This window comes from Monodon monoceros, unplaced genomic scaffold (genome assembly GCF_005190385.1).
Source record: "Monodon monoceros isolate NGI ecotype Baffin Bay Population unplaced genomic scaffold, NGI_Narwhal_1 Super_Scaffold_8, whole genome shotgun sequence".
NCBI lineage: Eukaryota > Metazoa > Chordata > Mammalia > Artiodactyla > Monodontidae > Monodon > Monodon monoceros.
Window position 1 is genome coordinate 2,529,906 of NW_021703785.1, and position 27,490 is coordinate 2,557,395.

At 47.4% G+C, this 27,490-nt stretch overlaps 1 protein-coding gene and 1 pseudogene across 4 annotated transcripts in view; one reads left to right on the plus strand and one right to left on the minus strand.

Annotated features, from left to right (window-relative positions):
* Positions 1–27,490, minus strand: part of COL4A2 (collagen type IV alpha 2 chain) — a 169,448-nt gene that overhangs the window by 124,039 nt on the left and 17,919 nt on the right. The gene's annotated exons all lie outside the window — the stretch shown is intronic.
* Positions 26,276–27,033, plus strand: LOC114888158 (annotated as a pseudogene).

The window sequence follows — 27,490 nt, forward strand, 5'->3', positions numbered from 1 at the left end:
TCTCAGCTCCTCTCATAATGTTCAAGGCAGCCACGGTCTCAGCTCCTAAGACGTCTGATTTATTTTCCTTGAAATTTAGAGATGTTTATGAATCTATGGCTGACATCTAGTTTGAACCAGGGCTTAGTCCCTTGATTCCAAAAGTTGATCTTGAACCTCTTCGCGTCCGGGCTTCCCTAGATGTTGACTTACGAACGAAACAGTCTCAAAGTCTCACGTGAGAACCAGTTCTGTTTCTCGTCCAGCACTTGAAACAGCTCATTCAGGCCTCCACGAAAGCCCCTCACTACCCATCCCACTCTTGGTTTCCTTTAACTGCCCTCTGGCACTGTGCCACTGGCACCGTGGTCACGATGGCCGGGGCGCTGCCGGTCTTACCAATGACCAATGACCCAGGCAGGCTGGGTGTGCCTCAGGCGTCTGGTCACACATCACCAAAGCCCCTCTTCCTGATGCCTCCGTGAAGCTGCCACAGGTGTGCGTAGTTTGAGAGCCAGTGTGCACGCCGGCCACCTCGCAGTAGCTGGCAGTAGCTGGCGCACCTGAGCGTGCACACACACACACACGCACGCGCGCAGCCCAGGGGGAACGATGCTTCTATCTGAAATCGTTCGACTGCTGTTTGGGCTTCTCTGGTGGGTCTGTCAGTAGACCAGTTTCTGGAAGTCACCCTCCCTCCGTCCTTGACTTCTCCATCCTTAATAGAGACGGTCACCATTCCTGTTTTTGTGAATCACTAATGCCCAGCGTCTCAGTCCATCCAGGAAGCTATAATCAAACACCAGGCTGGGTGGCTTCTGAACAGCAGAAACGTATTTCTCACAGTTCTGGAGGCTGGAAGTCCAAGGTCAAGGCAAGATTCGGGGTCTGGTGAGGGCCTGCTTCCTGCTTTTGTACCAAGAGCATCTTCCTGCTATGTCCTCATGTGGCAGACAGCTCCGTGGGCCCCTATTGCAAGGATGTCCATCTCCATCATGGGGGCTCCACCCTCACGCCCTCATCACCTCCCAAAGGCCCCACCTCCTAAAACCATCACCTTGGGGTTAGGATTTGGGGGGGGGAGGCACAAACATTCAGACCATAGCACCGGGCAGGCTGGGGACTTGTGTCCTTCTGCCGTTACCCTTTAGTTTAGAGCCCACCTCATGCTCCGTTCACAAGATACAGCCCACTCTGTGTCTACACATCCTCTGGTCCCTACACGCCCACCCTTCCCTGGACCAGCTTTGCTTCTCCTGAGACCTTTCAAGGGGAGTTCTGTTCCTTTCCATCCACCGTTCCTTCCACTTTCAACTCCAGCCGAGTGCTTAATAAAACATTTTCACGCAGTGGTGGAATGTCGAGGATTTTAAACGTGTGAGCGTGAACACCTCTGGGTCTCCATCCTCCTCGAGAACACGCCTTTGTGCAAGCCATGCCTCTGGCCCGGAATGTTCTCCCTCCTGCCTTCGTCTCCCCATCTGCAGAGCCGAGACCCGCGCCCTCAAACACTGAGACACACCAGCCACTTGCCCTCGGGCACAGGAAGTCAAGCTTGTGTTGATCTCACATCTCAGCCCTGCTCGTGCTTTGTAAGTACCAACGTTCTCTGCCACAGCATAATAGGTGACTGCGCCTGAAAAATGCTCACATCCTACCAAATGCCACCCGAAGCCAACAGGGGGTACGAGAGAGCCAGTGTCAAAGGCAGACCTGGCAGCTCGGGACCAGCGCACGAATACCATCAGCCGTAATCGCAGTAAAAGGCACAGCACGGTTGAATGGACGCGTCGTGTTCACGATCAGCAAAGAAATACTACAGCGAACGCAGCGCTTTATCTTACAGGGCAGTGAGGCCAGTGATTTGATGGAAGCGGGTGTCAGGAAGTGGTGAGACTGCTCAGTAGAGAGAACAGGGGCCACGTGGGCACAGATTGGGAAGGACCAGGCAGCGGGCTGGTCTAGGGACGGGGTGGGGTGCTGAGTCAGGAGAGAGAGGAGGTGGGGCACCCGGGCATCGTGGCAGGAGCTGAATTCTCCGGCAGCTGGCTGTGCATCTGGGCTCATCCGGGCGTCTCCAGCTACTCTGTTACCCGGTATGCACATAACCAACCCACTGTGCACACAACCTGTCCCAACCGACCTGACTCCCCGGACATTATCCTCCTGATTATCAGCAACTGTCCACCCGCAGGTGTGAGTTAGAGAAAATGCAGGTAACTAAACAGACCCGACTGCAAAATTCTCTTTCTCGCTGCTCATCCAGGTGTCAATGTTCTCAGCCGATCAATAAGAGGAGAATCGGCCACGCTGAAGACAATTTTGGGGACTTCCAAACCGCAGTCCAGCGGTTAAGACTCCGCGCTTCCGCGGCAGGGGCCTTGGGTTCCATCCCTGGTCGGGGAACTGAGATCTTGCCTGTCGCGCAGCACGACCGGAAAGAAAAAAAAAGACTATATTTTGACGAAGGCTAATGCCATTCAGTCGTTTTTATAGCCTTGGATGAGTTCTGTCTCAAAGGTGAGGAAAACATCTCATCAGGAGCTTTTAAGAGGCCACCCATGTAATTACAGCTGGAGGTGAGAGTTCTGTGCACACACAGTAAAGAGTCTCATATGTTATATTTAGCGTAAATGCGCTAAGTATTTATGAACAATTCTTTTTGTGCCCTCCCCCGCTATGAGAGACAGTCTAGCAAAACATCATTTAGTGCAGGCGTTACATCACACACTACCTGCTCTGAGCTTTATTTACACAGCCCGTCAGTTCTTGGTGTCTCTGGCAATGAATAGAAATGTCTAGGCTGTGAGAGTTGGCTATGAGTCTGAAACGAATATTTAACATTGTTCTGAAGAAATGAAGTGGCTACGTCTCTTGAAGCTATTTATGCCCAGCCGAAGAGCTCTGTCCAAACCCCTCCCTCCATGACCAATTTGGGGGGGAAGCCTGAGAAGAACGGAAGGAAAGAGACTTAGCAATGCTTTCTCAGAACACAATCAGATTTCCGTTCTGGTTGGCTGGGACTGGTCCAGGCAAGGCAGGTGTGGGTTCGCGCTGTTCTGCAAGGCATACCAGCAGTCTGCCTGGGCAGGCTCCCATCTACGTCTGAGCGGCTTCATCTTCGCAAACTTGATGACCCCCTGGATCAAAGTCACGGGGCTCCGAGCCAGTGGAGAGCCCACTCTAAAATCACTGCCACTCTACGTACCTGCTGGCCTGGCTTCTGGGGTAGAATTTCTGAATTTCTGCCTCACTCATTCTCCTATGTGTACCCAGCCAAGGTAATCACACCTGGCGGCTTCCAGAAGCCATGTGACACGCCTTTGCATGTCAGCAGCCAGACAGGATTCCTTCGCTGTGAGCTTAGGTTCCTCTTTGCATCGGCAGGTCTGTGAATAAAATCTCTAAGTCACAGCAGAACCACATTCCCGGGGCCGAGAGTCCTGCTTGGCGCAGGCAGCGCTGTTATTTGTGTACAGATTATCCACTTGGATATTCCAAGAGGGAATTTTCAGCCCCATGCTTCTCTTTGCTCCCCAGCAGGCTGTTGGGCTTTTTATTCTCACGGTTCTGTGCTGCGATCAGGGACCACATATGACAGTAACTGCAATATCGACCCACCAAACAGTAAATCTCCCTGGACTCGGTTCAGACCAAGTTTTGGAGCTGCCCTCCAAATGAGGTAAGGCTAATTCAGAATTAGCATGCACACATTTTAAGGACTGGAGGTCAGTTCTGTCATACTGATGCATGAAACAGTTAATCTGGGCTTCTTATCCTGAACTTGGGGTGTCTGCAAGAGGATGGGGTCTTCCCAGGCCTCCAAAGTGCCCTGACTCTGGGCAGGTATGCAATGTCCACTGTAACGTAGGTACATGGATCGTACGTACGTACGTACTCTCAGGGGTGCCCTGTCTGGAGGGAGGTCCTGTGGCCTTGAGAATCATCCCATCCCATGCGTCCCACGGTCTCATCTGCCAAATGGGTAGAATCTACCACCCCTACCTCGTGGGGCTGCTGTCGGGGGGAAACGGGATGAGCTTAGCGCAGTGCCCGGCATGTGGCAGGGAGGCTGTACTCTTCACGTCTTTAACCTTTGCTTTGTTTCACCCACGGAGGGAAGATACCAGCCCATCTCCACACTCACAGTCCAGATCCAGGGATACTGTAAGTGGCAACATTTTCACCGCTTAGGGAGATGGTTGTTCACGGGGACATTTGAATGCTTTAAGATTTTCATTCTAAAAGCAAGCACAGAAGGCTGAATCTACACAGAGCTCATGGGATTAACCTTGGATAGGAGATATTTTAATTTTAATTTCCATGTACTATCAATTTCCGAGTTAAGATTTTTGAGAGGGAGAATTTACTGCACTAACTCATCTTTAATAATGGAATTCTTCTTCTTTTTTTAATTCAATGAATAGCTGGCATAGGCACAATTTAAGCCGCTCAATGACGCTGAAAGTTGTACCCAAGGTCAACCAGCGAGTCAAGGTCATCTGGGACTCAAGCCAAGACCTCCTATTCTCTTTCCATGACTATGAGCCCAAAATAAAAATTCATGAATATTGTCTGAGCCAAAAGGCCTGTAATTCCCCCCCCATGTATCAAAAGTGCTCTTATCATATTACAAACAACTAACATGCCGAGATTATAAACATCCAAAAGAGTGGACTTCCTCAAATATTTTCAGTGATGTCATCTGGCCCTTCTTTCGTATCCGTTTTTATTATGCTCCTGTCCTTTCAAAACAGAGTGTGGGCCACGGCACAACAAAAGCCAGGAAGAGTCGGTACTATGGCAATAGGACGGACCTGGAGATGAGGAGAGGCTGGGCAAGCCCAAACACCCCCCGACGGGGAAGAAGGGCGTCCACACTGACACGGGAATTGGGTCTGGTGACCTAGAAGCCGTCTGCCACTACACAGACCTACAACTCTCGCTCTGCTCCTCGGACAGGAGAATACTGAGTTGTTCTCATCAACAGAGACACCACTAAACGTCTTCTGGAAACACCTTTGAGAGCCTACAGCCTGTCGTGCTCGCTGAGCGCCGCCGTGCTCGCTGAGCGCCGCCGTGCTCGCTGAGCGCCAGGGGTCCGGAGGGGAACAGGTAGGCCCCCTGCCCTTGTGAGACTGGGAGCCACCAGTTCTTACCAATAAACACTTGATCACACAATACCTGCTATAACTGGATTATTATATTGCACGGGAGTACGTGGGCACAAATGGGCAAGTAATTCTTCCCGAATTACTGTGTCTTACCTTGAAATTTGCTTGCCTATCTGCACTCTTTAAATGCACCTGCCTGCCTGATTTAAAGCATGTTTCTAGTCCTTTCCAAATGCCAGGGTGAGCTGTCCATCTAATAACCTGGGGTTCTTTGGAGTCAGTCCCACTCTCGCATCTCTAAGGATTGGCTACCCAGCTGATAGATTTCCCGATGGATTTAAAGATGGAGAAGGCTTATAGATGGAAAGCAGGACAGAGCTTTAGGGCGCGAGCGTGCAACAGTGCTGGTCACTGTGGTCACTCCGTGAATTGGTGGCTTAGACACCTTGGTACCTAGGAGTCTGGCTCCAAGGCAACGCTGGCCATGTTTCCCCTGCGCAAAGACATGTGAAGCGGAACAGTTGTGTTCCTTTCCCGACCGCGTCACGATTCAGAGCTCCCTTTTGCCCAAAGCATCACCGTTGGGAGGAAACTCCTGCCAGGAGCGCCAGCTCCTGTACATACCATACAGTCAGGCACCAATGCCAAGGCCAGCACTTTTCCTCCCAGTTCCCTGGAGTCTTTGTCCTTAATAGACCATACTTCTCCTCTCCTTGGTTGCAACCCATAAACACACTAATAGATTCAGGACGGCAGGCAGTTCTTTGAAATCCCAGCCAGTGGTGTCCCTGGGGTCACATAGCAAAAACAGCAGGAGAAAGGCCTGAAGACCATCAGGGCTTGTGTGCACACCCACCAGACCGGAGCAGCAGAAGCTGGAGTTTGCTTTGAGAACAGGGAACAGTCAAGGACAGAGTGGCCTTGAAACGTTTTAAATATTCCCTATCCATTTTATAATTCTTCGTACCTCAAAATGTCTTCATGAATTACAAGAGTGCTCTGCTTTCTCCTGGAATCGGCCTGAAGGACTGGACTTCTGGGGCCCTGGACTGGGAGGACCACTCTTCAGAAGACGCCGCCCCAGGAACTGAGACAAGACGCCAAGATCAGGGTCGGTGGGAGGTGCCAAACCTGAATCTCGCGAGAGGAGCCCCAGCATTTTTTTCTTACATCACCACCATCCTCGAGTCTTTTGGTCCTTCCCCTTTGTCCTTCTTCTTCCTTTTACTTTCTTAGGATGAAAAGTCTTTGGAGAGGTTGATTTGCTAGATTAAGAAGTCACCTTACAGGAGAATTGCTGGTTGATTTGTGGCCCTACGGAATTATGTCCTTAGGTGAGGCTGCCTCTGGCTCTGGGTGACCACTGGACCCAAGGTTCTCAGGCTTTAAACCAGGGAGCCATTTATCACCTGCTCCCCCTTTCACCCACCCTCAAGGGCTCAAGCCATGCCTATGGTCCCATAAACAGCCAAGATGGACCTCTGTCCAATCAGGGTAAATAGCACTGCTGTTCTATACCGGGTCAGGAGAGTTTCCGCAAAAGCAACGAAATCTGATGTGTTATTACTCAGCCAGCTTCATGCTGTGTCCATGTTCCAGGTCTGCAATGCTTCTGAAATGCTCCAGGCTGTCACTGCTTTGAGTGTGCAGCAAAGCAGCATCGAGGCACCTCCACCCCGGTTCCTTCAGTGATTTTTCCTCCCACCAAGTCCACGGATCGCCTGGTACGGTACCAGGACTATGCCAGGCACTGGGCATGCCAAGCTCAAACGTCAGATTTTTGTAACTGGAAACGACGGACAAGATAATTAATTCTAGGGAGTCCCAGCGTTTTCTTAGTGAAGACCTACCCTTGGCTGCTCTTTTGTTATGTCTTAGTCTAACAGAGGAAGAGGAGGTGGCGTTGGTAAAGACTGCGGGTTGATGAGCACCCCCAGAGGCGGGGTTGGAAGCAGCTAACGGGTTTAAGACTGACCTGGCCAGGCTTCACATGCAGGGGAACCCCAGCTCTAACCCCATTTCTCATGAGCAAACTGGGTGCTCCAGAGATTCTAGGTGACTTGCCCAAGATTAAACAGCAGTAGGCAAAACCCCAGAGCACTTGGATGCATTCTGATTCCCCCACATCTGGAACTCTCATATGCTCATCGTCGTGATAACAGGCTGGGTCTCCCCCAGCCTCCTTCAGTGATTGAATTTGGTCCTCTTTTCCATAGACAATGATTTTCTGCCTAAAAGTAGAAAAACAATCCCAACTCTCCCATTTAAAAACAAGTAACTGAAGTCTCTCTGAGCTCCCTCTGTGCTCTTACAAGGCAGTAACAGGAAAAACATGTGAAATTAGCGCGCCATCGCCCCCCCCACCCCGCCCGCGATCTCGGGGAAGGAGTGGTGCAGGGCTGGCCGGCAGTGCTGTGGGCAGATGCATGGCTGCCAACCACGACTCACAGATGAGGATGAAGGAGCACCATTTGCTTCCTTTTATGGGGCACACGCTCTTCCAAAAACCGTCCTGCAGATACTTAAAAAAACAAAACAAAGCCCCAGACAAAAAACCCAACTTCTTATTCAACACACGACGTGATCTCCCAGCTAGAGCTGCAGCCAGGAGTTCGGGGCTGGTTGGGCCAGCCCTGGGGAGGAGGGGTGGCCCCCGACGTTTTCTTAGTGCCTGTCTTTAGGGGACAGCAAACTCAAGGCTTTCTTCCTCTTGCAAAGCTCAGGCTAACAGTTCAGGAAAGCAAATCACCCTTCCAGGCTCGCAAAGTGTGTGGATTTCCTCGGCTACTCTGCATTTCCCCCCTCATCTTTCAGATGAATGATCCCCTGGATCCCACTTTTAGCTTCTCAGCAGAGACTCATTGTTTCCATCGGCTGGGAGGCCGGGCAGTTCCCTCCCTGCTCTGGCAGGACTCACGGGGTCGGGCTTTCGTCCTCTTCAGGGAAAGTTCTACCAACTCACATACCTTTTACTATGTCTTTCCTCTTAGTTTTAGAATATTAGTATCCTGTCTCAGTCACTGTGCCCTTAGTAATGTACCCTTTCTCTCTCTCGTACACACACATACACCCCTCCCATCTGTTTTCCATTTCATTTTTGCCCCCTTGACTAGCTCACGGTAACAGATTCCCATCGGTGCCTTCCCGAGAGCCTCAGCTTGAGTTTTTCCTGTGGACTAACTGTCCAGCCTTCACTGCCTGAGTATTCTTTCCTCCCTTACGTTATGGAAGATTCTTGTTTTCTAATTATTAAAATCAACTAATGAAAAGCTTACAGACTATAAAATGCCCATAAAATTGACTCAGTAAGCATTCATGAAAAAAAATCTAACTTAAAAATCAGCTTAGCACAGGGAACTATACTCAACATCTTGTCATAACCTATAACGGAAAAGAATCTGAAAAAGAACAGATATATATATATATATATATATATATATGTATAACTGAATCACTTTGCTGTACACTTGAAACTAACACAACGTTGTAAATTAACTATACTTCAATAAAAATAAATTTAAAAAATCGGCTTAGGATATAATTTAGCAATAAACAGTCCCTAGAGTGATAGATGGCCCACTTGGAAAAATTTTGCTTGCGGTTCTAGAGTTCTGTAAAATTATGCCACCAGCCTCATTAAACAACAAGGCGACAACAAGAATGGTAACTTCAAGCTGTTGGTATCATGCTCTTTACTTTCAAAGCATTTTCATCGAGTGGGCTACATTTAATCTTCACAAGTAGCAGGGCTGTATTATTATTATTTTCTTTTGCGGTACGCGGGCCTCTCACTGCTGTGGCCTCTCCCGTCGCGGAGCACAGGCTCTGGACGCGCAGGCTCAGCGGCCACGGCCCATGGGCCCAGCCGCTCCGTGACAGTGCTGTACTTTTAACAGCTGAAGTGTTTGCTCTACCCTAAGCTGTTCGGAAAAACGTCCTGGGAACGCAGCACACACAGCACGGTACCTTCTGGAGCACAAGCGTTTCCACTTCTCACCAGCACCAGTGTCGGTCCTGGAGGGCCACTGTGGTCGGCCACACAGAGGCGGAGCTTTACGATCACTAGGGTGAGGCCCAGGGCCGGACGTCCATGCCCAGGCCTTCAAAAGCACAGGCTGTGACTCAGGACCTGGCCAAGGGAGTTCCAAGGCAACCCGCTGTGACCCGCCACGAGCGGTTTCCCTTCTGACCCCTGATCCAATTCCACTTCCGATCCCTGGCCTGGAGCCCCGCCCGCTGGCCTGTCGTCCTGGGCCTGGGACCAGCTCCCTCCTGGCCAGGGCAGGTGCAGCTGGACCACTGTTTATGCCTGTCTCTCTGCTGCCCATTAGCTGTGGGCCATCACTGGGTATTTTTGGTTGGGACAACCTATTTTAAATCTCATTTTTATGATTCCAAATAGCAGAGCACAGCATCTTCTTCACAAGACCTGTGGTTTCTGATTACTTGCATCATCTTGGGTGCTTTTAAAAGTTCCAGTGCCCACGCTCCACTCCAGAACTACGGACTCATTACCATAGGGCTGCATCACCACCGCATCAGAAACTTACGTATGTAGGAGTAGTGAGCAAATGTTATGCGTCTGTGTATGCAAAATATTATAACCATGGAGTGCGTGTCACATACATACACGTACAAGTATAACCTCTTTTCTCATTCTTGCCCCTCATCTCTCCTTGGCCCATTGAAACTTCATCGCTGCCCAGCACTGGTCTTCAGAGCAACATCTGGGAACTTGTGCCGTAACCCACAAGGGCACCAGTGTGAGTGTGCCCTGGAGCACACGAGGCATCTCTGTGCCACCTGGGAGCCGGCGCGTCCCCGTAGACGCTCAGAAGAAGCAGGAGATGAACTGCCATCTTGGGAGGCTTCCAGCGGCTTTGTGTGTCGAGACACTGACGTTTCAGATGGTCCTTGGGGTCGAGGCTCTGTGTATAAAATGTTCAAACATCCTCAGGAAGGAAGCTCCCAACAAGCTGTTTGCAGATGTGACGCTGCCTGGTGACATCCAGGCCCCTCGCCTGTATTCCTCCAGCACAACCTGACGTGGATAAAGTGGGACCCATTTTCCCCAGTAAAGGGACCAATTGTGTGTTTAGCCCTTTACTCCACTCCAGCCCTGGGCTGGCTCACTGCAGGGCTCAGGAATAAAATGCAGGACGGGCCTCGACCAAGGGCGGCTCTGGGCAGCCCAGCTTCCTCTGCCGTCCTCCAAAATGCGTCGTGTTTTTTAAGGAGCCTATAAAAACCTACTGTTCAACTTCATTTTGATATGCACTCTCCATTTCCTCGGAATTCCTCCCTTTTCATGAATAGTGCCATTATATTCCACTTCACAAGTGTAGCGCTGTTATAATTCCCTGCATGTTCATAAAAAATTGGCTATGCTTGAGACACACAATCAGACATGTTATCAAAAAGAGTCATTCGAATATTTTCCAGGAAAAGAGGAAACGGTCAACTTTTAATTCTCTGTATCAATGTCCCAGAGTAGAGGACGAAATAATTTGAAATAGCAAAGAGACCAAAATAAAGAAAAAGATTTTTTGTTTTATTTTTGTTTTTAAACTCTGGGAATAGACACAGATGTGAACTTTCCTAGTTTTTATTTTCACTTATATCAGCTCTAGGTGGAAAGATAGTTTAAAAGGAACTGAGTACAGGTAAAGTCAGACTGCATTGCTAACAGGAGTTAACAATGTTCTTACTTTTGCAGGGCATGATATAAGTGAGCACAAGGCAGGGGACAGACAGATGGATGGTCCATGTCCCTCGGTCCCAGGCTGGTTACCTTTCTCCTCCCTCAAATGAGGACAGGTCTTAGGGATGGGCTCATGCAGGATCGGCCTGTGGAGGCCGGAGAGGCCCAGTTCTGGGCAGAGGACATTTCAGCATCTTTCCTGTGGTCTTTTCCCTTGCACTTCTCCCTACATCTTTGAGATTATGCTTTATGTAGAATTTTGCACTCTCATTTTTCTTAACGTTAAGCATTTCCTCATGCTACTAGAAGCTCTTCATAAACAAAACATTCATAATATGTTGGCTGCATAATATTTGTTCTTAAGCGATGCACCCAAATCTTCTTAACCATCGCCACAATATTCTTGTGCACGGAAATTTCCCCAAGTTTCCCAGGTTATAAATCTACGCTGCAAGGAACGAATCTGTTTAGCTAATGAACATCTCGAAGGAGGGAGCCGTGGCCGTGGGGACAAGGAAACGGTACAAGCTCCTCAGCTTGGGAACCGGGTCCCAAGTGTGAAACCTGGATGCCACTCACACCGAAAACGTGCGTGAACAGGGCGTGGCCATGGGTCTCCCTGCTCACGCAGGTCATGACCCTGTGGTTCTTCGGAACAGAACCGGGGTACACGAAGCAAGTACATTCCGACATGCATGTGGCGATTATGCTCATAAAGGCTTAGATGCAGGCCACGCCTGGGTGCCTGACAAACAAAAAAAACACACCACAAATGAACAAGTGCTTCACAAGCTAGGTCTCTCTTTGAATGTCAAAGTCTGCAGTGATGGCCCCTGCCCGGCTCCCAGGAAGATCTACCCCACAGCTTAACCTAATGGCAAATGATACTCAGCTTCCCAAACAGAAACGAGGTCTGTATTTGTGTCATAAGCATTTATTAACCTCCCCTACGGGCAGGACTTGGCACTTGGGGGACACACACTCAACGTGCCAAGTTCCGCAAACTCTGAACTCACGGCAGGTTCAGACCAGGGGGGCGGTGAGATGGAGCGAGCGTGGGAGTCAGGCCCCACCACTCACTAACTTACCAGGCCTCAGCTTCCTCGCCTGTAACACGAGGATATATTAGTTCATACCTCACCGAGTGACCCTGGAGGTAACGTGAGCTAAGGTATGTAAGGCACTTAGCCCAGGGTCTAAGTCTGGATACGACCTGGACGGCATTAAGTCTTATTAACTATTTGTAACCACAACTATACGGCAAAGCAGATGTGACTGTCTAAGTGCCTTAATAAATGTACAGAAAACTGGCAAGGGAATTCAGACGCGGGAGTGATCATGTCCCAGTGGGAAATCTCAGCATCCTAGATGGGTGCCATATGCCAGAGGTTTCCGTGGGCAGGCGGAATCCTCCAGGCAGGGGAGGGTGACATTCAGACCCAGAAGGGGTCATCCACAGTTGGCAGGAGCTGGGAAAGTGCCGGGGACTGGGGAGAAGCTCACCCCCGTTTACTGGAGTGTCCACGGCTATCAGGGAGCAGGCTTGCCCAGAGGGTTGGGGGGAGGGTTGAGACAAACAAACCAAGAAGTCAAAATTCATGCACCCCAACGTTCATTGCAGTGCTATTTACAGTAGCCAGGACGTGGAAGCAACCTAAGTGTCCATCGACAGAGGAATGGATAAAGAAGATGTGGTGCATGTATACAATGGAATATTACGCAGCCATAAAAAGAATGAAATAATGCCATTTGCAGTGACATGGATGGACCTAGAGACTGTCATACTGAATGAAGTCAGTCAGACAGAGAAAGAGAAATATCGTATGAGACCATTTATATGTGGAATCTAAAAAAAATGATACAAATGAATTTATTTATAAAACAGAAACAGACTCACAGACTTAGAAAAAGAATTTACGGTTACCAGGAGGGAAGGGTGGGGTGGGGGGAGGGATAGACTAGGAGTTTGAGACTGACATGTACACACTGCTATATTTGAAAGGGATAACCAACAAGGACCTACTGTATAGCACAAGGAACTCTGCTCAGTATTCTGTAATAACCTAAATGGGAAAAGAATTAGAAAAAGAATAGACACATGTATATGTATAACTGAATCACTTTGCTGTACACCTGAAACTAACACAACATGGTTAATCAACTATACTCCAATATAAAATAAACAGTTAAAAAAAAAAGGAAAAAAAAAAAACAGAGGAGTGAAAAAACGAAAAGAAGTTGAAATTCATTTGTTGAGAGGCCTCAGAATCATTATGACAAGTCTCCCTTAGAGGAGCACGAGTAGAAAAGTGCAGAGGGCTGTGCCAGTGCCACACGGGAGCAGGTGATGAGGTTCTCCAGGAAAAGGCAGGCACTGCTCAGACGCGGGTATCCTTCCCTCCACTCAGGGGAGCCATGCTGTCACCAGCGGGGCGTGTTCTGTCTGGGACACTTCAGTCACAACCCATCCTAGAGAAGTTAGGAAATGTTTGGAGAGGAAGAAAAGTGCTTCCAAACACTGCTCCCTACGCAGAGAGTTAGAAAAGAGACAGGTGCGGAGACAGAGGACCCAACATGTGTGCAGGTGCAAGAACACGCACCCTCTCAGGAAGCGAAGAGGCTCAGCTGTTCCCAGTTTCACTGCAAGCCCATCAGGAGGACCTGGGCTCAGCCATGCAGGCTGGACGTGGGATGGGGATCAGGGCTGCAACAGGGTGTGGAGAGTCATCATGTCTTCTAAGTGCAGAGAGGATCTTATTAACAAAAAATAGTTATCTTTCTGGATGACGTGAAGGACATTTCTGCCCACAGATGGGGCCAAAGAAGAAGGACATGGAGGGTTGCCGTAGAGACACAGTTCCAAGTTACAGAAGTAGGAACCATCAAATGGCAGCCACACCCCTGGAGTGGTCACAGATCAGAGGTGGAATGTGGGCACGGCTGGTGCAGAGCGGGGGGTTTTCTTTGACTCTCAAAACAATTTCTTAGGGTGATGGGTAGACCTTTGGCATAACTACAATCTCCTCTACCTTCTACCTCTTTCAGTTGGTGGAACACATCCTTTCCAGAAGCAAGCCCTGTTGGCTCCTGCGAGGACACTGGAACCTCTCACAGACACGTTCTTGCTGCCTCAGAGATAGGACTTACATAACTACCAATGGAATCTGGGCTTCTGGAAGTATCACCGTGTTAGACTTTACCGTTGCTGGAAGTAAGTACACATTTGAGAACACTGCTGATGTGACAAACACGCTCCAGGCCAGCCACACAGGAAACCAGGTGATGCTGGGGGAGTCACTGCTCACCTTTCAGAACGTCACTCCTAAGGATGGCAAAACATGGTCCAAACATAAAAACGGATTCTTCTATTAAAAGTGAACAGATCAGAAGACTGGATAGATACATATCTCTGTGAGCCCAACTTTTCTTGCCTTCTCCTTCTGTCTGCCAGTGCTTGCCTTCTCAGGGACATCATCAGCGTTCAACATTCCACAGTCAACATTCGGACTCAGGAGGACAGAGGAGAGAAGAGGAAACAGCGCTACATGAGAAAGCACCATGTAGAGGGAGTCGTCACGCTTACGTCACAACAGGAGTGACAGCATTGTGGTGTTGTCACTATCACCCTGTCCCTAGGTTACTTCTCTCTGTATTTGAATCTCTGATCTAAACCTGATTAAAGGCGAGTGGGCTTGGAAAGTGGTTTCCTACGGTATTTTCTATCATATGGTAGTCCAGTAAGCTATTTTGGGTATCATACAATTTTATTTTTTATCTTATTAAAAAATTGTTTTTATTGAAATGCAGTTGATTTATAATGTTGTGTTAGTTTCAGGTATACAGCAAAGTGATTCAGTTATACATAGGCCAATAAAATGGACAACCTAGAAGAAATGGACAAATTCTTAGAAAGGTACAATCTCCTAAGACTGAGGCAGGAAGAAATAGAAAGTATGGACAGACCGATTACCAGTACTGAAATTGAATCAGTAATTTAAAAACTCCCAGCAAACAAAAGTCCAGGACCGGACGGCTTTACAGGTGAATTCTAACAAGCATTTAGAACCTATCCTTCCGAAACTATTCCAAAAATTTGCAGAGGAAGGACTACTTCTGAACTCATTCTATGAGGCTACCATCACCCTGATACCAAAACCAGACAACGATATAGCAAAAAAAGAAAACCACAGGCCAATATCACCAGTGTACATAGATGCAAAAATCCTCAACAAAATACTAGCAAACGAACTCCAGCAATACAGTGAAAGGATCATACACCATGAGCAAGTGGGATTTATCAAAGGGATGCAAGGATTCTTCAATATACGTAAATCAATCAATGTGATACACCACATTAACAAATTAAAGAATAAAAACCATATGATCATCTCAATAGATGCAGAAAAAGCTTTTGATAAAATTCAACACCCATTTATGATAAAAACTCTCCAGAAAGTAGGCCTAGAGGGAACATACCTCAACATAATAATGGCCATATATGACAAACCCACAGCTAACATCATACTCAATGGTGAAAAGCTGAAAGCATTTTCTCTAAGATCAGGAACAAGACAAGGATGCCCACTCTTGCCACTTTTATTCAACATAGTTTTGGAAGTCCTAGCCATGGCAATAAGACAAGAAAAAGGGATCATATAATTTTAAAGGTGAGCTTGGGTTCTGAAAACAGCTTGTGTAGGTTCTAACATCCATCTCAAAGCCTACTGGTGAAGTATACATAATACGCTGGGGGTTAAAAAGCACTTCCTGGCTTGATATTGCTAATATATTCTAGACAGTACAATAAAGCAAGAAAAAAGAAAGAAAGAAAAGATATAAGGACTAAAAAGGAAGTTGTGAAGCCATCATTTGCAGATAACATGATTGCATCTCTAGTAAACTTTTAGAGTTAACGAGTTTGGGAAAGCACTAACCATAAAAAGATGGAGAAACTGGACTACATTAAAATTTGAGGTGCCAGCTCATCAAAGGACTTCATTAAGAGCGAGAACAAGTAAGCCACAGAGTGAAACAAAGTATTTCTAACACATGTAACCAAACAGGGGCTTGTATTTAGAATAAAGGGCTCCAAGTCAGTACCAATATAGACATTCAGGAGAAAATTAGGCACAATTCTCAAACCTGTGATCACAGGAGATAATATCCAAATGGCCAATAAATACACACAAATGTGCTTGACCTCCCCAGTAAGCAGGGAAATACAAATATTGCAAAGGGTAAATGTAAGACATCAAATTCTTCTGCTGGTTGTCCTGAATTCGTTTTTGCAGTATTGCCTCATTCCTCCTACGCCCTTAGTCTTAGAAACAGGGCTCTGTGGTTGTAAATGATCTGCATCTGAGAGCTGTCGGGGTCTGCCGGAACACCCTGCCCACCCTCTCATCACCACCCCAGTCAGGGCTGATGAATGAGGGTCGGGCCTGAGTTTTCGTGGCTCAAGGCAGCCGACCCCGGCAGATTGCCCGATAGCTCCAATTCTGTGGTGGCCTTGCCCACTATTGACAAGCAGGGAAAATCATGACTTGCCCTTCTTTTCAACAACATGGAAATCTCTGAAATGAGTAAGGTGGAAACTTGCTGCCGAAATTATGGAGATTCTGGGTAGGTCTTCTATCTCTCAAGTTATCTTGTTCTTGTCATCACTTTGACAATGAGTCTCAAAGGAACTGGGAACTATATACTGATTGGTAGGCCAACTGTCTTACGGCAGCAATTTTAACTCTGTTACTGCCTGGCATTATCACACGGTTTTACAGGTGCATTTTAGGTCCAATATACAATGTTCAAGTGGATCTTTGGAGGATGATTTAAGAGCTTTGGGATCTTTCTAGAAGAAAAGAGTAGCAGTACATTTCCTTTTCTAAAAAGCTATATGGAAAGAAAAAATTATCACTGACCCCAAGAGAACCTGAACGCCCACAGACTACTGAAATAGCATTCTGGTGAGTAGCTATTATATGTAGAAGTGCAGAAGGTGTAAGACACAAGGTAGAGGAATGCAGGGGGCGAAGACTCAAAAACAGCCTAACAGCCTGATTACCGGACCATGTAGGGAAGAATCAGTCAGCCGAAATAGGCCAAGACAGGAAACCTTGCTGCCAGTTCCTGGGAGAAAACTCTTCTTAATTGCTGTTCTGGAAACTAATTGCACCGAACAGGAGGTCTTCAATTCAAAGGAACTCGGCCAAGTCACCCAGCTCTGTGGTACCTATACGGTACAGCATCTACAATGGATCAAACAGGAGCACGTGGCTCAGAGCAGCGTTTCAGGAGGGAGGTGGACAGCTAGTACTGGAAACCTGGGCAAACAAAGAGATGCACTTTGCTTTGAACCATAAGAGAATCCCAGAAATACTGGCCCGAGGAGGTTTCAGGCAGTTTTCAGAGTTGCTCAGACGAATTGTGAACAAACAGATGGGGAGTCTCAATAGGTTTCAGGGGATTTGGCCCAATCAAGCTGGCACTGTGGCTGCGAAGGGCTCTGTGTTGTACTGTTCCTCCCCCCACCCCCCAGCTTCATTCCAACTTGCCACCCACGTCCACAATGAAGCCACTCAAGTAAAACATCGAGTTACAGCAGTATCTTTCCACCCTTGCCCTAACACCGCATCCCCTTCTAAACGCTGACACGCCAGTTGTCTGCTTAGTGACCGTTATAATAATGAAAATTCCTTTATTTAGCTTGCTTGAGATGAGGTCAAGCAGCCGTAAGAGGGGCTTTTGCAAAACAAAATCAAGTGTCACCCGCAGTTAAAGGGGCCGTGGAGAGCCTTGAGATCTTTCATGGTAAAACACAGCATCCATCCCGTTTCGCAAGAAAATTCTTACAGGGCTCCTCAGATTTGAAAAAGGAGCAATTCGTATTTAAAGAAAAATAAAATGCATACCGTGTTGAAGCAATATACTTAGTGCATCTGCCACCCTTGGCTTTGCCAGTAAGAGATGAACAGCCGGCTTCATAAGATATAGTTCGGTGCGTTTTAAAGATTCCTCCTCTAGCCGCTATGGAGTTATGCACTTTGCTCTCTTTTCCTACCAACATCATGGTGGTTATAATAGTCCTTTCTTTCTTTAGTGGGTGATTGGGAATAGCACATGGATATGGCCACGGAGCTGCATGGATCTGGAATAATCTGCTCGGGACAAACCCTTCAGGAAAAAGGAGGGATCCAACACCAGCTCTGTCACAACCTAGTGACGTTATTAGCATGTTACTGAATCCCTCTGGCTCCCCTTCGCTTCAGCGGTAAATAAGATGACAGCACCTGTTCCGTCTATTTACAAGGCTGCTGTGAGGATTAAAGGAGATGATGGCTACAAAAGAACTATAAGAAATATATAAGATAATCAGGCATACGGACAAGAGGGCAGGTTTTTTTTGCAGCATCCAGGGACACTGAGGTCGCCTACCCTCCAAATACCACATCTTCTGCCTCTTGTTGATTATTTTCTGTGTATTCTCTCTTCAGAACGATGAATTCCCACCGTGCCCCTTCCTAGTGGTTCCATTACTGTCTAGGACTTTTAAGAAAGCCTTCGGGGGACTCCCCTGGCAGTCCAGTGGTTGGGACTTTGCCTTCCAATGCAGGCGGTGTGGGTTTGATCCCTGGTCGGGGAGCTAAGATCCCACATGCCTGGCAGACAAAAACCAAAAAAGCATAAAAAAAAAAAGAAAGCCTTCGGTATGTCAGGAGTCTCATCTCAGCTTTCTGGATTCTCTAAGTTAGGTATTCTTAAGAATTTAGTCTTTCTAACTTTAAGAAATCAAAACTCAGGTGAACTCCAGGTGATGTTAGTGATGGGGGATTGTTCTTGGAGGTGTACAGAGTGATGAAAGAGTTAATGTGGTGCCTTACACTCCTTTAAATTTAGTATGGCTTTCAAACCACTAGCGTTTAAAAAATCAAATGCCCCAGGGATTGAAGTAATGTTACAATCGACTTGTTCAAAGGTCTAGACTTCCTCCATTTAATTTACTTACGCATCTTTTTCAGATGAGCATGTTTTTTAATCTCTTCACCTGGTTATGGACTTTAAACATACTGGGCTAAAATAGAAGAATTTATCTTTGCCATAGTATGGGATCTCAATGAAGTAGGAGCTTTGTTGCATGATATAGTTCTATGATGATCAATGGGTTTGACTTGGTAGACTGCTTTGTTCACCATTTCCAAAACAAGCCTTTAAAAATAGTGAATCATGTAATTTACTCAAAAAAATGATCTAACATATAAAATGACTTAATCAGTGAAATTAGATGACAGCATTAGTTTATCAAGGCTGGCACCTGACTAGGGCTTGGGTTCACAATTCTACCAGGAGCTGGCTGTGTGGTGACAGGCCGGTGTCTGTACCTCTCTGGGACCCAAATTTACCTTGAGGAAGAGTCTGGACTAGTTGATCCCTAAGGTCTTACCTGCCTCTGAGCTTTGACACCTAAGGATGACCCCTTCACAAGGAAAATTTCCTTATATATCATCTTTCATATGGTACAATCATTGAATTAAACATGCTGTTAGCATGTTGAACTATATATCTGCACCTTCAATTTCTTCTGAAAGCCCAGTGTTTTATTTTCATATTTCATGAAAGAAAGGAATGAAATAGAGAAAAGATAATAAAATGCTTAACAGGCAAGTCTCCGCTTATACCTCATTTGTTCCACTGAACTTGATCAGCCTAGTTTGGCTCTTCCTCAATGTCAAACCAGAGTGAAAACTTGGACTAGTTTTATTTAATATGGAAGGATTAGATTGAACAGGAAAAAATATCTGATTTGAGGAATTTTGAAAAGAGAAACAAAATTTTACTTTTTTTTTTTTTTTAAAAAGAAACAAGTCAACAATCCAGCTAAGACGTCATGGCCCTCAGACAGAGGTTCCTCCGGGTGGTTTAAACAAACTGATAAAACTCATCAGGAACAAATTACTTTGTGCAGGTAGATGAGTGCTTCAGAAGTGTCTGAAGGAGATTTGTTTTCTTAAGCAGATGAAGTATCTTCTGATTAACTTTTTCAAACTATCCATATTAACTGAACACTTCTTACCTATAGTTTACTGAAGACAAAGTCACAATCATTAGTCTAGATTAAGGCGGTTTATGGAACATGATCTATAGTTTAGAATTCTACCATCACCTAACAATCATTTAAAATACTGACGCTGGGCTTCCCTGGTGGCGCAGTGGTTGAGAGTCCGCCTGGCGATACAGGGGACACGGGTTCGTGCCCCAGTCCGGGAGGATCCCACATGCTGCGGAGCGGCTGGGCCCGTGAGCCATGGCCGCTGAGCCTGCGCGTCCGGAGCCTGTGCTCCGCAACGGGAGAGGCCACAACAGTGAGAGGCCCGCGTACCGCAAAAAAAAACCAAACAAACAAAAGAAAAGTAAAATACTGACGCTGTTTCATAAGTAAAATTTTAGGAAAATGTTATAAAAATCTATTTAGACTTTACTAAGTCTATGGGAAAATAATAATTTTGTGTATGTGACCACGAAAAGCTGCTTATGTTCACAATTTTGTTTTAAAGGATAAATATTTAAAAGATGACGTCCAAGGGCTAAAACTTCCCTCGGAACCAGTGCCTTAACTACTGATAAAAACAAAATTAGCTGGGTGTGGGTCACAGCAGGGGAACTATTTCTCTAGGGCTGCTGGGGGACTTTAACGCTTCAGTGACACCCACAGAATGAATTCCTCTCTTGAAACAACAAAAGCAAACTACTTCAAGCTGGATTTCTTTGTTTTTCATTCCAACACCCTATCTCCAGCTCAACATTATAAAAAGACATGAGCTTAAAAATTAGATAATTAACAAGGACCAGCTGTATAGCACAGGGAACTCTACTCAGTATTCTGTAATAACCTATATGGGAAAAGAATCTGAAAAAGAATAGGTATATGTATGTGTGTAAAAAAATCAACTATGATGTTCAATAAAAAATAAAAACAAACACCTGGTGCCATTTCAGAGGGGCCACTCTAAGGCACTCTGAGTTCTTTCTCTCTTAATGGCAAGAATCGAATGTAAAACGTAGGGCCCTTCTGACCCTGAGATGGACAGGCCAGGATGGCTGGCTGGGTGGCAGTGGTGATGTAACAGTTGTTTTCTGGATGGGATCCATGTGGTCAGCGATGTGGGGAGAAGCTGTCTTCACTACGCAGAGAAGGTGACTGTGTGTGCTGAGCCCTGGGTGGGAGGTGGGGTGAGGACCTGAACATGTGGACGGAAGCCAGCCAGTGGGGGGCAGTGAACTGACCCATGTAGAGTGGCTGGTGAAGCCGAGATGTGGATGCCAGGAACCGTCCAGGTGACAACCCATCAAAGTAGCTGAAACAGGGGTCCCTGGGGAGTGGGCCACCCAGGTTGGGAGGCAGCAGATGTAGGCGGGGGTGAACGCACGTGTGTTGGAAGGGGCACAGGTGTCTGAAGCTGAGTCTCTACAAGTGACTAAGTGAATGTTGCTTTAAGCTTCTGGGCACAAAAGGGGTCTACACTGAACAGGGCTTTACCTTCAACCCAAGCTTGTTATCTACCCATGGTCAGGCTCTTTTGGGCACAGCTGGCTTACGAGCTGCCATCGGAGGCTGTGACTTTCACTGATTTTTCAGCAATAACCCAACAGTCAAGCTAAGGCCGTGTTATCCTCTTGTTGCCACGTTGATGACCAGATTAGGAATCAAGACGCTGGATGTAGATGGAGCCCCCTGGACATGACCCAAAAGAATCAGGATCACTAAGGAGGCAGCTGGACGCAGTTTGGGGCAGAGTGGGAGAAGCCGGGCCTGAGGAAGAGCCCGAGTCTCTGTGGAACCCCTGTCGTGGAGGCCACAGGAACCCGAGAAGGGGCCCATGCAAACCGGGGTCAGTGAAAACTCCAGTAACTCATGTCCACGAACAGCCTACCTAAGACACACCTGGGGCCTGCCATATGTGGATGGAGAGAGACACTGAAGGCGCATCTCTCCACCGAAAAGCCTTTGGAGTTACGTGCCAAGGCTGCACGACTCAGGGACGCAGGGGGGCTGTCACCAGGGAGAGCGGCGAGGAGGGACCTGGTCAAGTTCAAGGGATCATTGAGTTCAGGGGAGAGGACAGCAATCACGGCACCCGTAGGGGTGTTTATCCTGCACCAGGCACTGCATGCGGTGCTTTACGCACCTTATGGAATTTAGGCCTTTTAGCATCTAGCTGAGGGAGGATTATAAACTCATTCTGCAGAGGAGGACCTGAAGATCTCACCCAAGGTCACAGTCAGAATGAAGTTCTGGGAGGGGACACCTGACCCTCAAACACCACATGCAAAGTACAAATTCTGTACCTTGAAGGAGACAGGAAACCTTCAGGAATACAGTGCCTCAAGGGGAAATAAAGATGCACAAAGGGCCCACGTGATAAAAGTCTATAGGAGGGACCTCGGTCATTGTGCAAATCAAGGGTTCACTACCTCCATTCACTAATCTTCCGAAATGATTTCCTTTGTAGACATTTGCCTAATAGGTCTGCCTACTTAATCTTTGCTCTTATCTCTAATATATGCTTGCCCTACATGGAATTTTCCAAAGGACTCCGTTTGGTAGATGCTTTAACCAGAGACGGTCAAACGCACGACTGACCATCACTGGGGAAAATCAAGTGTCATTCCACGAGGAACAGAGCTCCTTGAACAACTCAGAGAGGGAAGTGGGTGGAGGCAGTGTGCTTCCAATTTCGTTTCAACAGGAAACAGGCTTCAAGTAAACTCTCCATGACGCAGGAGAGTTTTCTGTTTCTAACACTTAGCTCTAAACAGTTACTCTGAAATGTGTTGATTTCTGATCACTACGTACACCCTTTGGGTTAAACTGTTCAAATAGTGATGACCTAAAGCTGATGGTGTTAAGGAGACCCGTTTTTTTTATGGGGATAAATGTGTTTTCGTGAAATAGGCCACGATGCCCCTTCTCCCGGCCCCTTCCCTCCCCAAACAGGCTGTTTTTGCAACGCTCAGGGTCAAACTTGCTCTCAGGCAGGACACGACCCCGGGAGGCCTCAGCCAGCCCAACATGTCAAAAGATAAAATGCTTTGCAAAGAGAGAAATTCCTTAACCCTTCCAGAGAACAGCAGATGAAAACGATCTTTCTCTTGTCTCTAGCTTTCCAAAAACTGCCTGTGCAAGCAAGCGAGTGGAGCGTGGTTTTTTGCAGCATTTTAGAAGATTGGCGGGACATTTTCGGGGAAACAAGCCTGGGTGTACGTTCTTTTGATGGTGAGGAGGTGACTGTTCAAAGGTCAAACAGAATCACAAGGCCCTAGAGACAACTGTCTAAGACTTGCTACCCAAACTGTGGTCTCTGGACCAGCAGTAGCTCGTCACCTAGGAGTGGGTTAGAAATGCAGAGTCCCAGGCCCTGCCAGGCCTGTAGAGGCTGAATCTGTGGAATCAAACACAGTCTGCCCAGCGCCGCTCTGGCTCAGCTCTTCCGACTCTAGCCAGGATCTCAGAGCAGCATCTGACGTGCTTTCTGTGGACTCTGTGTCAGCGATCGGCGTTTCCAGGGGAGGGTGACTTCCAGTGAAGCCCCCTTCCCCCAGAAGCCTCGCGATCCCGGGCCCAGTAGGGAGGGCATCATGGGGCCAAGTTCAGTTATCACCTTGCCTGATAAGCAGGGGTTTGAATGACCTCCCCCCGTTCCATCGGTTTGGTCACTGGTCCACTTTCCACATTCTTACCCTCGACAGAGTTTCCAGAAGTACAAAGGAGGCCACTGGCCAACCTCCTCTGCTCTGAAGAAAGAGTCCAGCTCAGCCTGCAGACCTCACTGGCCGAATGCCGCCAGGAGACAGCTGGCACTCTGTCTTGCAGAGGAAGCATATTTTGCATTAGTTTGACTTTGCAGACAAGCCGTCATCGTCTATCAACCCCAGTAGTTTTCATGCAGCAGATCAAATCGAGTGGAGAGTGAGAGAGCAGCCTGCGTCAGTGGCCGCAGGTGCGCGTTTCTCTGGGCTGTGCCTTTGGCCCCTGAGCAGCGTGATTCGTGCTGGGATTCTGAACAGAAAGTCCCCAAACACTGCGTGCCAGTTCTGACCAGGACTCCCGTCTTCCCAGCTTGCTCCCCTCCTGCTGGCGTCTGTCTGGGCTGTGAGTCAGATCCCAGCTCCCACGCTGGACCTGCACTGGATACTGGGCTCCCAGGACCGTAACCCTGGAGCTCACAGGGCTCTGGCTCGCAGAAGAGCAAGCGCTCCTTCCTTAGGAGTCTTCCACGGCGCCTGTGCCTGCCCTCCCATCACGAGCACAGCAGAGGCGGCAAGAGCCACCTCTGCTGACTTTCTGTCTGGGACTCTGACCCTCTGGCTGGCCCCTCGGCTTCCCTGCTGCTCACTCGTTTCAACCCTGCGATTCACAATTGCAGAGGAATGAGTATGAGTTAAAGAGACGTATTTAGCACCACTAACTTAAAAAAGAAAAAAAAACCCACAGCAAGATGGGTGCAGGCATCCCGGAGGCTCTTTATGCCAACGCCTGATGCCATCCCTGGCAGGTGGCTGCTTCTGGGACCCCCTCCTCCTCCTGGGTGTCAGGTTACAGCATCCTGACAGCTCCCACCCAGACGGTGCAGGAGAGAAGCTCAGAGCAGCTAGTAAGCCTCAAGCGAGCCCGTCTTTGGGATCCAAACTACTGATGTGGCTAAAGGCCCTCAAACTCCCGCCGCAGGATTCCAGGGGACTGGCTACAGGTTTTTACTGGATCGATAACTTTGTCCATTGGCTTCTCTCAGATTGAGAGGTTCAGCAGAGGGGGACTGGGGCAGGATGAGACCTTGGGCTCAGTGTGTCAGAAACAGTGCACCGAGGGACCCACTCTATCAGGGAGTGGTCAACATCGGCCGGAAAGCAAGACCCACGTCAAGAGGAGAGGGGCCACCAGCGAGCCACGCAGAAGTGGGAGGACCAATCTTAGAGACCCAAGTACAGAAGCCCCGTGGCCAAGGGGCCCACGTGCTTCTTCTAAACTTGACTCTAACCACCGAAACCTACCAGCCAAGAAAACAAAGCTGAACTTGAAAACAATACCTTAGAAAAGTACAGGAATATTATTCAGCCTCAAAAAGGAAGGGAATTCTGACACATGCTTCAGCATGTCTGAACCTTCCAGACGTTACGCTAAGTGAGATCAGGCAGTCACAAAAGGACACATACTGTATGACCCCACTTACATGAGGTCCCTAAAACAAGCAAACTCATAGACACAGAGACTAGAGGTTACCAGGAGCTGGGAGGGGGGAAGAGCGAGTTACTGTTTAATGGGACAGAGCTTTTGGATGATGAAGAAAGTTCTGGAGATGGATGGAGATTGCACACCAATGTGAATGTTCTTAATGCTACCGACGTGTACACTTCAAAATGCCTAAGATGGTAAATTTCAGGTTGTGTGTGTTTTATCACCGTTTAAAAAAAGGATAAAAGAATCAACAGAGGTTTGCACGAGATAGATATACAAGAGACCTGAGGTAACATTAATAAGATCATTTTCAAGTGATTAGTTTACAAACACTGTACGTCTGTAGTGTATGTGATGTATGAATCACGTGTCAAAGTTTTATTTTTTAATTTCAGGAAATTGATCTAATATATATATATTTTTTTTGCGGTACGCGGGCCTCTCTCTGCTGTGGCCTCTCCCGTTGCGGAGCACAGGCTCCGGACGCGCAGGCTCAGCGGCCATGGCTCACGGGCCCAGCCGCTCCGCGGCACATGGGATCCTCCCGGACCGGGGCACGAACCCGTGTCCCCTGCATCGGCAGGCGGACTCTCAACCACTGCGCCACCAGGGAAGCCCTGATCTAATTTTTAACACATGAAATGCTTAGCAAGTATAGAGAGCTAAGACAACTTTTTAATGTGAGGAGTTAAGAAAAACCTCATGAAGGCTGCCTTTTTTTCTCTGTTTATCCTTAGAGACTCTAGTTAATTAAACCCAACCAGGAAGAAAAAGCAACACGAAGGCAAAAATGTTGGCAGAATAAACAGCCTGTCTTTTGTCCTCACTCAACAACTAGAAGGATCAGGATTTTGCTAAAGGTACTGTAACTAGAGATAGACAATTCTGAAAATGGAGGAAACGTATGTTTATATGTACACCCCCTTTTAAGTAAGTTTACTTTCTTCTGAGACACTGCTCTGGCTTTGCTCTCTCACAATGTTAAAATGGCTTTAATACAAAACAGAAGTGATGGTCCAGGTTCGACTTTGTTCTGGGAGCAGGCCTTTCTAACCATCTGAAGCATCAGTGTGATGCAGACAGACATTCCCTGTTCTGGAATTTCTAGGCAGGAGTCAACACTCTTTTCAACTGCATTTACTTCCTAATTAAGGAATTTTGGGGACTAAAAAAAAAGAAAAAAATCCAGAGCGAGCATGACTAATCTTCCTTCCTTCCCCCTCTGGAATAAAGTAAGTCATTTATTTCTAGAACATGAAATTCCAATCAGGCGAGGAGCAGAAAGTGGTTTGGGTGGAACAGTCAGGTAAACGGTCGTTTCTGCTTGACCTCTTAAATGCACAGGGAAGGATTCACTGACTTTAGTTTTTGTGGAGACCAAAAAGGGTGCTGATTCTCTGGAGGATTTCTTATACCATGAAGGATATGCCTGTACCAGCATCCATGGAGACGGATCACAGAGAGATAGAGAGGAAGCCCTTCACCAGTTCCGCTCAGGAAAAAGCCCAATTCTAGTGGCTACTGCTGTGGCAGCAAGAGGACCAGACATTTCAAATGTCAAACATGTTATCAATTTTGATTCGCCAAGTGATACTGAGGAATATGTACATCGGATTGGCCGTACAGGACATGTAGGAAACCTTGGTCTTGCCACCTCATTTTCCAATGAAAGAAATATAAATATCACAAAGGATTTGTTGGCTCTTCTTGTTGAAGCTGAACGAGAAGCACCATCTTGGTTAGAAAGTATGGCTTATGAACACCACTACAAGGGTAGCAGTCGTGGGCGTTCTAAGAGATTGAGTGGATGATTTGGTGCCCGAGAGTATCGACAAAGTAGCAGTTCTGGCAGTCCTAGCTTTAGTAGTAGCCGTGCAAGCAGCAGCCACGGGGGTCGAGGTGGTCATGGCAGCAGCAGGGGATGTGGTGGACGTGGCTATGGAAGCTTCTACAATAGTGATGGATACGGAGGAAATTACAGCTCTCCGGGGGTTGACGGGTGGCGCAGCTGAATCCGCTTCGCAGCAAAATCACCATTTCGAAAAAGCTAATATGGAAACCACATGTAACTGAGACTGTATCGTGTAGCTTCAAGAACTAGTACTACGTAAAACAGATAGCTAGTGGGAAGCAGCCGCATAGCACAGGGAGATCAGCTCGCTGCTTTATGATCACCTAGAGGGGTGGGATAGGGAGGGTGGGAGGGAGACGCAAGAGGGAGGCGATATGGGGATATATGTATATGTATAGCTGATTCACTTTGTTATACAGCAGAAGCTAACACACAATTAATTGTAAAGCAATTATACTCCAATAAAGATGTTAAAAAAAAACACACAAAAAACTAGCACTGCATTACCAGCTGTGATTCTCCTGAAAATTCAAGGGAGCTCAAAGCCAAAGGAAGAAAAGAAAGGAACAATCAACAGCCCTATTAAGAAGTTGGGGTGAAGACTTACCTGCTGTAGT